Below are 14,253 nucleotides of genomic sequence, written 5' to 3' on the forward strand. Positions count from 1 at the left end.
TTAGTAAGGTAATGCTGTTATTATCATGGGGCTCTACACTTAGTAAGGTAATGCTGTTATTATCATGGGGCTCTACACTTAGTAAGGTAATGCTGTTATTATCATGGGGCTCTACACTTAGTAGTCCTGTTGGACTCATCCTGTTGGACTCATCCTGTTGGACTCATCCTGTTGGACTCATTCTGTTGGACTCATTCTGTTGGTCCGGACTCGTCCTGTTGGACTCATTCTGTTGGACTCATTCTGTTGGTCCAGACTCATCCTGTTGGACTTATTCTGTTGGTCCGGACTCGTCCTGTTGGACTCATCCTGTTGGACTCATCCTGTTGGACTCATTCTGTTGGTCCAGACTCATTCTGTTGGTCCAGACTCATTCTGTTGGTCCAGACTCATTCTGTTGGTCCAGACTCATTCTGTTGGTCCAGACTCATCCTGTTGGTCCGGACTCATCCTGTTGGTCCGGACTCATCCTGTTGGTCCGGACTCATCCTGTTGGTCCAGACTCATTCTGTTGGTCCGGACTCATGCTGTTGGTCCAGACTCATGCTGTTGGTCCAGACTCATTCTGTTGGTCCGGACTCATCCTGTTGGACTCATCCTGTTGGACTCATCCTGTTGGACTCATTCTGTTGGTCCAGACTCATCCTGTTGGACTCATTCTGTTGGTCCAGACTCATTCTGTTGGTCCAGACTCATTCTGTTGGTCCAGACTCATTCTGTTGGTCCAGACTCATTCTGTTGGTCCAGACTCATTCTGTTGGTCCGGACTCATCCTGTTGGTCCGGACTCATCCTGTTGGTCCGGACTCATCCTGTTGGACTCATCCTGTTGGACTCATCCTGTTGGACTCATTCTGTTGGACTCACTCTGTTGGACTCATTCTGTTGGTCCGGACTCATCCTGTTGGACTCATCCTGTTGGACTCATTCTGTTGGTCCAGACTCATTCTGTTGGTCCAGACTCATTCTGTTGGTCCAGACTCATTCTGTTGGTCCGGACTCATCCTGTTGGTCCGGACTCATTCTGTTGGTCCGGACTCATCCTGTTGGTCCAGACTCATTCTGTTGGTCCAGACTCATCCTGTTGGACTCATCCTGTTGGACTCATTCTGTTGGTCCAGACTCATCCTGTTGGACTCATTCTGTTGGTCCAGACTCATTCTGTTGGTCCAGACTCATTCTGTTGGTCCAGACTCATTCTGTTGGTCCAGACTCATTCTGTTGGTCCAGACTCATCCTGTTGGTCCGGACTCATCCTGTTGGACTCATCCTGTTGGACTCATCCTGTTGGACTCATCCTGTTGGACTCATCCTGTTGGACTCATCCTGTTGGACTCATCCTGTTGGACTCATTCTGTTGGACTCACTCTGTTGGTCCGGACTCATTCTGTTGGACTCATTCTGTTGGACTCATTCTGTTGGACTCATTCTGTTGGACTCATCCTGTTGGACTCATTCTGTTGGTCCGGACTCATCCTGTTGGACTCATCCTGTTGGACTCATCCTGTTGGACTCATTCTGTTGGTCCAGACTCATGCTGTTGGTCCAGACTCATCCTGTTGGACTCATTCTGTTGGACTCATCCTGTTGGACTCATCCTGTTGGACTCATTCTGTTGGTCCGGACTCATCCTGTTGGTCCAGACTCATCCTGTTGGTCCAGACTCATCCTGTTGGTCCAGACTCATCCTGTTGGTCCAGACTCATCCTGTTGGTCCAGACTCATTCTGTTGGTCCGGACTCATTCTGTTGGTCCGGACTCATCCTGTTGGACTCATCCTGTTGGACTCATTCTGTTGGACCAGACTCATCCTGTTGGTCCAGACTCATCCTGTTGGACTCATCCTGTTGGACTCATCCTGTTGGACTCATCCTGTTGGACTCATCCTGTTGGACTCATCCTGTTGGACTCATCCTGTTGGACTCATCCTGTTGGACTCATCCTGTTGGACTCATCCTGTTGGACTCATCCTGTTGGTCCAGACTCATCCTGTTGGACTCATCCTGTTGGACTCATTCTGTTGGACCGGACTCATCCTGTTGGTCCGGACTCATCCTGTTGGTCCGGACTCATCCTGTTGGTCCGGACTCATCCTGTTGGTCCGGACTCATCCTGTTGGACTCATCCTGTTGGACTCATCCTGTTGGTCCGGACTCATCCTGTTGGACTCATCCTGTTGGACTCATCCTGTTGGACTCATCCTGTTGGACTCATCCTGTTGGACTCATCCTGTTGGTCCGGACTCATTCTGTTGGTCCGGACTCATTCTGTTGGTCCGGACTCATCCTGTTGGTATAACACTTCAAAAGAAAAAGCTGCACACTAGTCGCCCAACGTTTCCACAGCAACCTGTCCATCAGAATGGAGTCATTTATTCACCAACGTTTCCACAGCAACCTGTCCATCAGAATGGAGTCATTTATTCACCAACGTTTCCACAGCAACCATTCCATCAGAATGGAGTCATTTATTCACCAACGTTTCCACAGCAACCTGTCTTTATCGGAATGGAGTCATTTATTCACCAACGTTTCCACAGCAACCTGTCTATCAGAATGGAGTCATTTATTCACCAACGTTTCCACAGCAACCTGTCTTTATCAGAATGCAGTTTTTCGTACAAATTCTTCTTTTAACATGTTTATTTTTTCTTTCATTCAGGTGACGCGCAGGAAGAAAGGTCAAATGGACACAGCCGTTAAGAAGACGGCTGTGAAGGACTGTTCCAGTATGAGCTCTGCTGCTGGTTCCACCTCCAGCCCCTCCACCTCCATCCTCTCCACCTCCAGCCTCTCCACCTCCAGCCTCTCCACCTCCATCCCCTCCACCTCCATCCCCTCCACCTCCATCCCCTCCACCTCCATCCCCTCCACCTCCATCCTCTCCACCTCCAGCCCCTCCACCTCCAGCTCTGACAGTAGGGTGTCGCCAGGCGAACCGGACGGAGGAGGAGGATGGAGCGAAAGGAAATGGATCGTGAACGAGTCGAAGCTCAAGGAGCTTTTCCAGACGTGTCACCAGTGCGGCGCTGCGTTGCGTAATCGGACCATTACCGCGTTGGGCTACAGCCAAATCAAAGTCACCTGGACTTGTCCCGATGAGCACCGAGGAGAGTGGCAGTCGTGTCCCGACGCGTTCGGTATCGGTCACTACCTGCAGACGGTGGGTTACAGAGTGTTGCTGGACTCCATGAATAGTCAGTTTGTAAGTAACGACTAAGTATCTACTACAGTGTGTGTTATCTAGCAAATACCAGGGTCGTAGTAGCCTCCTATTAGCAGACTGATGACTGCTGCTGCCAGACTGATGACTGCTGCTGCCAGACTGATGACTGCTGCTGCCAGACTGATGACTGCTGCTGCCAGACTGATGGCTGCTGCTGCCAGACTGATGGCTGCTGCTGCCAGACTGCGGAGCAAAACACGATGGAAACTTACAGGACTTCACTATGGATGTACTGGGTTGAGGGGTACCTCTCTATGGATGTACTGGGTTGAGGGGTACCTCTCTATGGATGTACTGGGTTGAGGGGTACCTCTCTATGGATGTACTGGGTTGAGGGGTACCTCTCTATGGATGTACTGGGTCGAGGGGTATCTCTCTATGGATGTACTGGGTCGAGGGGTACCTCTCTATGGATGTACTGGGTCGAGGGGTACCTCTCTATGGATGTACTGGGTCGAGGGGTACCTCTCTATGGATGTACTGGGTCGAGGGGTACCTCTCTATGGATGTACTGGGTCGAGGGGCACCTCTCTATGGATGTACTGGGTCGAGGGGCACCTCTTTATGGATGTACTGGGTCGAGGGGCACCTCTCTATGGATGTACTGGGTCGAGGGGCACCTCTTTATGGATGTACTGGGTTGAGGGGTACTAGTGTATTGTCAGATAACCTGAGGAGATGGTATGTTCCCTGCTGATACTAATATCAGGTCCAACATTAAAATGTTTCTGTCATTAATGAACACTGTGTCAGAGTTGTGTGTGTCTAGAGGTCGACCGATTGTGATTTTTCAAACGCCGATGCCGAGGACCAAAAAAGCTGATACCGATTTTAAAAAATGTATTTATTTATTTGTAATAATGACAATTACAACAATACTGAATGCACAGTTATTTTAACTTAATATAATATATCAATAAAAATCAATAAAGCCTCAAATAAATAATGAAACGTGTTCAATTTGGTTTAAATAATGCAAAAACAAAGTGTTGGAGAAGTAAAAGTGCAATATGTGCCATGTAAGAAAAGCTACGTTTCAGTTCCTTGCTCAGAACATGAGAACATATGAAAGCTGGTGGTTCCTTTTAACATGAGTCTTCAATATTACCAGGTAAGAGGTTTTAGGTTGTAGTTATTATAGGAATTATAGGACTATTTCTCTCTATACCATTTGTATTTCATATACCTTTGACTATTGGATGTTCTTATAGGCACGTTAGTATTGCCAGTGTAACAGTATAGCTTCCGTCCCACTCCTTGCCCCTACCTGGGCTCGAACCAGGAACACAACGACAACAGCCACACTCGAAGCATCGTTACCCATCGCTCCACAAAAGCTGCGGCCCTCGCAGCACAAGGGGAATAACTACTCCAAGTCTTACGAGCCTGTTGCTGCCTACCACTGCTCAGTCAGATACTTGTATGCTTAGTCAGATTATATGCAACACAGGACACGCTAGATAAACTAGTAATATCATCAACCATGTGTAGTTAACTAGTGAATATGATTGATTGTTATGAAAACTTGAACTCGGCCCTAATTAATTGGCTATCCTGATTCATCGGTCGACATCTAGTGTGTTGTACAGTAGACTGTTATCTGGCGGCAGGCCAAATGGCACCCTATTCCCTATTTAGTGAGCAGAGCCCTATTCCCTATATAGTGAACTACTAGTGACCAGAGCCCTATTCCCTACATAGTGAACTACTAGTGACCAGAGCCCTATTCCCTACATAGTGAACTACTAGTGGCCAGAGCCCTATTCCCTATTTAGTGAGCAGAGCCCTATTCCCTATTTAGTGAGCAGAGCCCTATTCCCTATATAGTGAACTACTAGTGACCAGAGCCCTATTCCCTATATAGTGAACTACTAGTGACCAGAGCCCTATTCCCTATATAGTGAACTACTAGTGACCAGGGCCCTATTCCCTATATAGTGAACTACTAGTGACCAGGGCCCTATTCCCTATATAGTGAACTACTAGTGACCAGGGCCCTATTTCCTATATAGTGAACTACTAGTGACCAGAGCCCTATATAGTGAACTACTAGTGACCAGATCCCTATTCCCTATATAGTGTACTACTAGTGACCAGAGCCCTATAGTGAACTACTAGTGACCAGAGCCCTATTCCCTATATAGTGAACTACTGACCAGAACCCTATTCCCTATATAGTGAACTACTAGTGACCAGAGCCCTATTCCCTATATAGTGAACTACTAGTGACCAGAGCCCTATTCCCTATATAGTGAACTACTAGTGACCAGAGCCCTGTTCCCTATATAGTGAACTACTAGTGACCAGAGCCCTATTCCTATATAGTGAACTACTAGTGACCAGAGCCCTATTCTCTATATAGTGGTACTACTATAGACCAGAGCCTAATCCCCATATAGTGAACTACTAGTGACCAGAGCCCTATATAGTGAACTACTAGTGACCAGAGCCCTATATAGTGAACTACTAGTGACCAGAGCCCTATTCCCTATATAGTGAACTACTAGTGACCAGAGCCCTATTCCCTATATAGTGAACTACTAGTGACTAGAGCCCTATTCCCTATATAGTGAACTACTAGTGACCAGAGCCCTATTCCCTATATAGTGAACTACTAGTGACCAGAGCCCTATTCTCTATATAGTGGTACTACTATAGACCAGAACCCTAATCCCCATATAGTGAACTACTAGTGACCAGAGCCCTATTCCCTATTTAGTGAACTACTAGTGACCAGAGCCCTATTCCCTATATAGTGAACTACTAGTGACCAGAGCCCTATTCCCTATATTGTGAACTACTAGTGACCAGAGCCCTATTCCCATGACACCTCTTTATAAAGTCCTAATACCTCACTTCCTGTCCGGCGTGTTTCTTTGTCCGCTACTTCCTGTTGATCGACTCGTACTGTTTATCCTAGTAAACACTTCTGATTGGGTGATGGTGTGAGGAGAGGAGGGTGGTGGGAGAGAGAGAGAACTATTAACCTATATCTATCCCCTACAGACCCATTAGCTTCTAATGAGCCTGTCCACTATGTATGTCAACGTAACTGCAGGGTAGACCATATCGACTACTTTCTCCAGGACACCTCAGGGAAGTCCCCCTAACTTACTCAGACATTCACTTTTTGGGAGTTGGCATAGAGCTACCGAAGGCCAATAGTTTTAGACCTCGTGGTCAAGAACCCCCCCCCCCCCTAACTATTCTTGTAGTCTATGTTAATAGTGGAGGTCAGAAGAAGTTCCCTCATAGGAAAAAATAAAGTAGATTCTATTCTACTGTATTCTACTCTATTATATTCTACTGTATTGTATTCTACTCTATTATATTCTACTGTATTGTAATCTACTGTATTGTATTCTACTCTAAAGTAATGCTTTGGCCTGCGTTGACGTCAGACTGCCACTGGGTGGCACTGTTTCACCATGTAGAGCTCCCTGTTCCTTCAGTTTCCAATGGACAATCTAGCAACAGACTCCTACTACAGAGTTAGATAGTGCTGCTCAGCTAATTCAGACAGACAGACTCCTACTACAGAGTTAGATAGTGCTGCTCTGCTAGTTCAGACAGACAGACTCCTACTACAGAGTTAGATAGTGCTGCTCTGCTAGTTCAGACAGACTCCTACTACAGAGTTAGATAGTGCTGCTCAGCTAATTCAGACAGACAGACAGACTCCTACTACAGAGTTAGATAGTGCTGCTCAGCTAGTTCAGACAGACTCATACTACAGAGTTAGATAGTGCTGCTCTGCTAGTTCAGACAGACAGACTCCTACTACAGAGTTAGATAGTGCTGCTCTGCTAGTTCAGACAGACAGACTCCTACTGCAGAGTTAGATAGTGCTGCTCTGCTAGTTCAGACAGACAGACTCCTACTACAGAGTTAGATAGTGCTGCTCAGCTAGTTCAGACAGACAGACTCCTACTACAGAGTTAGATACTGCTGCTCTGCTAGTTCAGACAGACAGACAGACTCCTACTACAGAGTTAGATAGTGCTGCTCAGCTAGTTCAGACAGACTCATACTACAGAGTTAGATAGTGCTGCTCTGCTAGTTCAGACAGACAGACTCCTACTACAGAGTTAGATAGTGCTGCTCTACTAGTTCAGACAGACAGACTCCTACTACAGAGTTAGATAGTGCTGCTCTGCTAGTTCAGACAGACAGACTCCTACTACAGAGTTAGATAGTGCTGCTCTGCTAGTTCAGACAGACAGACTCCTACTACAGAGTTAGATAGTGCTGCTCTGCTAATTCAGACAGACAGACTCCTACTACAGAGTTAGATAGTGCTGCTCTGCTAGTTCAGACAGACAGACTCCTACTACAGAGTTAGATAGTGCTGCTCTGCTAGTTCAGACAGACAGACTCCTACTACAGAGTTAGATAGTGCTGCTCTGCTAGTTCAGACAGACAGACTCCTACTACAGAGTTAGATAGTGCTGCTCTGCTAGTTCAGACAGACAGACTCCTACTACAGAGTTAGATAGTGCTGCTCTGCTAGTTCAGACAGACAGACTCCTACTACAGAGTTAGATAGTGCTGCTCTGCTAGTTCAGACAGACAGACTCCTACTACAGAGTTAGATAGTGCTGCTCTGCTAGTTCAGACAGACAGACTCCTACTACAGAGTTAGATAGTGCTGCTCTGCTAGTTCAGACAGACAGACTCCTACTACAGAGTTAGATAGTGCTGCTCTGCTAGTTCAGACAGACAGACTCCTACTACAGAGTTAGATAGTGCTGCTCTGCTAGTTCAGACAGACAGACTCCTACTACAGAGTTAGATAGTGCTGCTCTGCTAGTTCAGACAGACAGACTCCTACTACAGAGTTAGATAGTGCTGCTCTGCTAGTTCAGACAGACAGACTCCTACTACAGAGTTAGATAGTGCTGCTCTGCTAGTTCAGACAGACAGACTCCTACTACAGAGTTAGATAGTGCTGCTCTGCTAGTTCAGACAGACAGACTCCTACTACAGAGTTAGATAGTGCTGCTCTGCTAGTTCAGACAGACAGACTCCTACTACAGAGTTAGATAGTGCTGCTCTGCTAGTTCAGACAGACAGACTCCTACTACAGAGTTAGATAGTGCTGCTCTGCTAGTTCAGACAGACTCCTACTACAGAGTTAGATAGTGCTGCTCTGCTAGTTCAGACAGACTCCTACTACAGAGTTAGATAGTGCTGCTCTGCTAGTTCAGACAGACAGACAGACAGACTCCTACTACAGAGTTAGATAGTGCTGCTCTGCTAGTTCAGACAGACAGACAGACAGACTCCTACTACAGAGTTAGATAGTGCTGCTCTGCTAGTTCAGACAGACAGACAGACAGACTCCTACTACAGAGTTAGATAGTGCTGCTCTGCTAGTTCAGACAGACAGACAGACAGACTCCTACTACAGAGTTAGATAGTGCTGCTCTGCTAGTTCAGACAGACAGACAGACAGACTCCTACTACAGAGTTAGATAGTGCTGCTCTGCTAGTTCAGACAGACAGACAGACAGACTCCTACTACAGAGTTAGATAGTGCTGCTCTGCTAGTTCAGACAGACAGACAGACAGACTCCTACTACAGAGTTAGATAGTGCTGCTCTGCTAGTTCAGACAGACAGACAGACTCCTACTACAGAGTTAGATAGTGCTGCTCTGCTAGTTCAGACAGACAGACAGACAGACTCCTACTACAGAGTTAGATAGTGCTGCTCTGCTAGTTCAGACAGACAGACAGACAGACTCCTACTACAGAGTTAGATAGTGCTGCTCTGCTAGTTCAGACAGACAGACAGACAGACTCCTACTACAGAGTTAGATAGTGCTGCTCTGCTAGTTCAGACAGACAGACAGACAGACTCCTACTACAGAGTTAGATAGTGCTGCTCTGCTAGTTCAGACAGACAGACAGACAGACTCTACTACAGAGTTAGATAGTGCTGCTCTGCTAGTTCAGACAGACAGACAGACAGACTCCTACTACAGAGTTAGATAGTGCTGCTCTGCTAGTTCAGACAGACAGACAGACAGACTCCTACTACAGAGTTAGATAGTGCTGCTCTGCTAGTTCAGACAGACAGACAGACAGACTCCTACTACAGAGTTAGATAGTGCTGCTCTGCTAGTTCAGACAGACAGACAGACAGACTCCTACTACAGAGTTAGATAGTGCTGCTCTGCTAGTTCAGACAGACAGACAGACAGACTCCTACTACAGAGTTAGATAGTGCTGCTCTGCTAGTTCAGACAGACAGACAGACAGACTCCTACAGAGTTAGATAGTGCTGCTCTGCTAGTTCAGACAGACAGACAGACAGACTCCTACTACAGAGTTAGATAGTGCTGCTCTGCTAGTTCAGACAGACAGACAGACAGACTCCTACTACAGAGTTAGATAGTGCTGCTCTGCTAGTTCAGACAGACAGACAGACAGACTCCTACTACAGAGTTAGATAGTGCTGCTCTGCTAGTTCAGACAGACAGACAGACAGACTCCTACTACAGAGTTAGATAGTGCTGCTCAGCTAGTTCAGACAGACAGACTCCTACTACAGAGTTAGATAGTGCTGCTCAGCTAGTTCAGACAGACGGACTCCTACTACAGAGTTAGATAGTGCTGCTCTGCTAGTTCAGACAGACAGACGGACTCCTACTACAGAGTTAGATAGTGCTGCTCTGCTAGTTCAGACAGACAGACAGACTCCTACTACAGAGTTAGATAGTGCTGCTCTGCTAGTTCAGACAGACAGACAGACTCCTACTACAGAGTTAGATAGTGCTGCTCTGCTAGTTCAGACAGACAGACAGACTCCTACTACAGAGTTAGATAGTGCTGCTCTGCTAGTTCAGACAGACAGACAGACAGACTCCTACTACAGAGTTAGATAGTGCTGCTCTGCTAGTTCAGACAGACAGACAGACAGACTCCTACTACAGAGTTAGATAGTGCTGCTCTGCTAGTTCAGACAGACAGACAGACTCCTACTACAGAGTTAGATAGTGCTGCTCTGCTAGTTCAGACAGACAGACAGACTCCTACTACAGAGTTAGATAGTGCTGCTCTGCTAGTTCAGACAGACAGACAGACTCCTACTACAGAGTTAGATAGTGCTGCTCTGCTAGTTCAGACAGACAGACTCCTACTACAGAGTTAGATAGTGCTGCTCAGCTAGTTCAGACAGACAGACTCCTACTACAGAGTTAGATAGTGCTGCTCAGCTAGTTCAGACAGACGGGACTCCTACTACAGAGTTAGATAGTGCTGCTCTGCTAGTTCAGACAGACAGACGGACTCCTACTACAGAGTTAGATAGTGCTCTGCTACTACAGAGTTAGATAGATGCTGCTCTGCTAGTTCAGACAGACAGACAGACTCCTACTACAGAGTTAGATAGTGCTGCTCTGCTAGTTCAGACAGACAGACAGACTCCTACTACAGAGTTAGATAGTGCTGCTCTGCTAGTTCAGACAGACAGACAGACTCCTACTACAGAGTTAGATAGTGCTGCTCTGCTAGTTCAGACAGACAGACAGACAGACTCCTACTACAGAGTTAGATAGTGCTGCTCTGCTAGTTCAGACAGACAGACAGACTCCTACTACAGAGTTAGATAGTGCTGCTCTGCTAGTTCAGACAGACAGACAGACTCCTACTACAGAGTTAGATAGTGCTGCTCTGCTAGTTCAGACAGACAGACAGACTCCTACTACAGAGTTAGATAGTGCTGCTCTGCTAGTTCAGACAGACAGACAGACTCCTACTACAGAGTTAGATAGTGCTGCTCTGCTAGTTCAGACAGACAGACAGACTCCTACTACAGAGTTAGATAGTGCTGCTCTGCTAGTTCAGACAGACAGACTCCTACTACAGAGTTAGATAGTGCTGCTCTGCTAGTTCAGACAGACAGACTCCTACTACAGAGTTAGATAGTGCTGCTCAGCTAGTTCAGACAGACAGACTCCTACTACAGAGTTAGATAGTGCTGCTCAGCTAGTTCAGACAGACAGACTCCTACTACAGAGTTAGATAGTGCTGCTCAGCTAGTTCAGACAGACGGACTCCTACTACAGAGTTAGATAGTGCTGCTCAGCTAGTTCAGACAGACGGACTCCTACTACAGAGTTAGATAGTGCTGCTCTGCTAGTTCAGACAGACGGACTCCTACTACAGAGTTAGATAGTGCTGCTCTGCTAGTTCAGACAGACAGACGGACTCCTACTACAGAGTTAGATAGTGCTGCTCTGCTAGTTCAGACAGACAGACGGACTCCTACTACAGAGTTAGATAGTGCTGCTCTGCTAGTTCAGACAGACTGACTCCTACTACAGAGTTAGATAATGCTGCTCTGCTAGTTCAGACAGACGGACTCCTACTACAGAGTTAGATAGTGCTGCTCAGCTAGTTCAGACAGACGGACTCCTACTACAGAGTTAGATAGTGCTGCTCTGCTAGTTCAGACAGACAGACTGCTACTACAGAGTTAGATAGTGCTGCTCTGCTAGTTCAGACAGACAGACTCCTACTACAGAGTTAGATAGTGCTGCTCTGCTAGTTCAGACAGACAGACTCCTACTACAGAGTTAGATAGTGCTGCTCTGCTAGTTCAGACAGACAGACAGACAGACTCCTACTACAGAGGAGTTAGATAGTGCTGCTCTGCTAGTTCAGACAGACAGACAGACAGACAGACAGACTCCTACTACAGAGTTAGATAGTGCTGCTCAGCTAGTTCAGACAGACAGACTCCTACTACAGAGTTAGATAGTGCTGCTCTGCTAGTTCAGACAGACTCCTACTACAGAGTTAGATAGTGCTGCTCTGCTAGTTCAGACAGACAGGCTCCTACTACAGAGTTAGATAGTGCTGCTCTGCTAGTTCAGACAGACAGGCTCCTACTACAGAGTTAGATAGTGCTGCTCTGCTAGTTCAGACAGACAGGCTCCTACTACAGAGTTAGATAGTGCTGCTCTGCTAGTTCAGACAGACAGACTCCTACTACAGAGTTAGATAGTGCTGCTCTGCTAGTTCAGACAGACAGACTCCTACTACAGAGTTAGATAGTGCTGCTCTGCTAGTTCAGACAGACAGACTCCTACTACAGAGTTAGATAGTGCTGCTCTGCTAGTTCAGACAGACTCCTACTACAGAGTTAGATAGTGCTGCTCTGCTAGTTCAGACAGACTCCTACTACAGAGTTAGATAGTGCTGCTCTGCTAGTTCAGACAGACAGACTCCTACTACAGAGTTAGATAGTGCTGCTCTGCTAGTTCAGACAGACAGGCTCCTACTACAGAGTTAGATAGTGCTGCTCTGCTAGTTCAGACAGACAGGCTCCTACTACAGAGTTAGATAGTGCTGCTCTGCTAGTTCAGACAGACAGGCTCCTACTACAGAGTTAGATAGTGCTGCTCTGCTAGTTCAGACAGACAGACTCCTACTACAGAGTTAGATAGTGCTGCTCTGCTAGTTCAGACAGACAGACTCCTACTACAGAGTTAGATAGTGCTGCTCTGCTAGTTCAGACAGACAGACTCCTACTACAGAGTTAGATAGTGCTGCTCTGCTAGTTCAGACAGACAGACTCCTACTACAGAGTTAGATAGTGCTGCTCTGCTAGTTCAGACAGACAGGCTCCTACTACAGAGTTAGATAGTGCTGCTCTGCTAGTTCAGACAGACAGACTCCTACTACAGAGTTAGATAGTGCTGCTCTGCTAGTTCAGACAGACAGACTCCTACTACAGAGTTAGATAGTGCTGCTCTGCTAGTTCAGACAGACTCCTACTACAGAGTTAGATAGTGCTGCTCTGCTAGTTCAGACAGACAGGCTCCTACTACAGAGTTAGATAGTGCTGCTCTGCTAGTTCAGACAGACAGACTCCTACTACAGAGTTAGATAGTGCTGCTCTGCTAGTTCAGACAGACAGACTCCTACTACAGAGTTAGATAGTGCTGCTCTGCTAGTTCAGACAGACTCCTACTACAGAGTTAGATAGTGCTGCTCTGCTAGTTCAGACAGACAGACAGACAGACTCCTACTACAGAGTTAGATAGTGCTGCTCTGCTAGTTCAGACAGACTCCTACTACAGAGTTAGATAGTGCTGCTCTGCTAGTTCAGACAGACAGACAGACAGACTCCTACTACAGAGTTAGATAGTGCTGCTCTGCTAGTTCAGACAGACAGACAGACAGACTCCTACTACAGAGTTAGATAGTGCTGCTCTGCTAGTTCAGACAGACAGACAGACAGACTCCTACTACAGAGTTAGATAGTGCTGCTCTGCTAGTTCAGACAGACTCCTACTACAGAGTTAGATAGTGCTGCTCTGCTAGTTCAGACAGACAGACAGACTCCTACTACAGAGTTAGATAGTGCTGCTCTGCTAGTTCAGACAGACAGACAGACTCCTACTACAGAGTTAGATAGTGCTGCTCTGCTAGTTCAGACAGACAGACAGACAGACTCCTACTACAGAGTTAGATAGTGCTGCTCTGCTAGTTCAGACAGACAGACAGACAGACTCCTACTACAGAGTTAGATAGTGCTGCTCTGCTAGTTCAGACAGACAGACTCCTACTACAGAGTTAGATAGTGCTGCTCTGCTAGTTCAGACAGACAGGGAAAAGGGTTATGTGATATTTCAGCTGATGTTATGTCAGAAATGATTATGTCTGGACAACTAGTTGTTCAGAGACGACAGAACAACAACGAATATCAGTCTGTTTTTAATACAGACGTTGATATTGACCTTTAACCCATGTGGTGGATATGATATAACACCCAACACTTCTGCTTTGCTTCTTTTGAAATGAAAGGCTGCGATGTGCCTCTGGGCTCCTGGTCACAGGGGACAGCTGACTGTGTGGATGACCTACTGAAGGTTACGTTCTCTCTATGTGTCTCCTATCAGCTCCTATCAGCTCTGTGTTGTCCAGTAAACAGGAAGGAACCCGCCCTGCTCAGAGAGAGAGAGAAATCTTGGAGATGAGAGGAGGGAGGGGGGGAGAGATACATCTTCCTGCATCAAG

This window comes from Oncorhynchus gorbuscha, unplaced genomic scaffold (assembly GCF_021184085.1).
Source record: "Oncorhynchus gorbuscha isolate QuinsamMale2020 ecotype Even-year unplaced genomic scaffold, OgorEven_v1.0 Un_scaffold_1219, whole genome shotgun sequence".
In the NCBI taxonomy this organism is placed as follows: domain Eukaryota; kingdom Metazoa; phylum Chordata; class Actinopteri; order Salmoniformes; family Salmonidae; genus Oncorhynchus; species Oncorhynchus gorbuscha.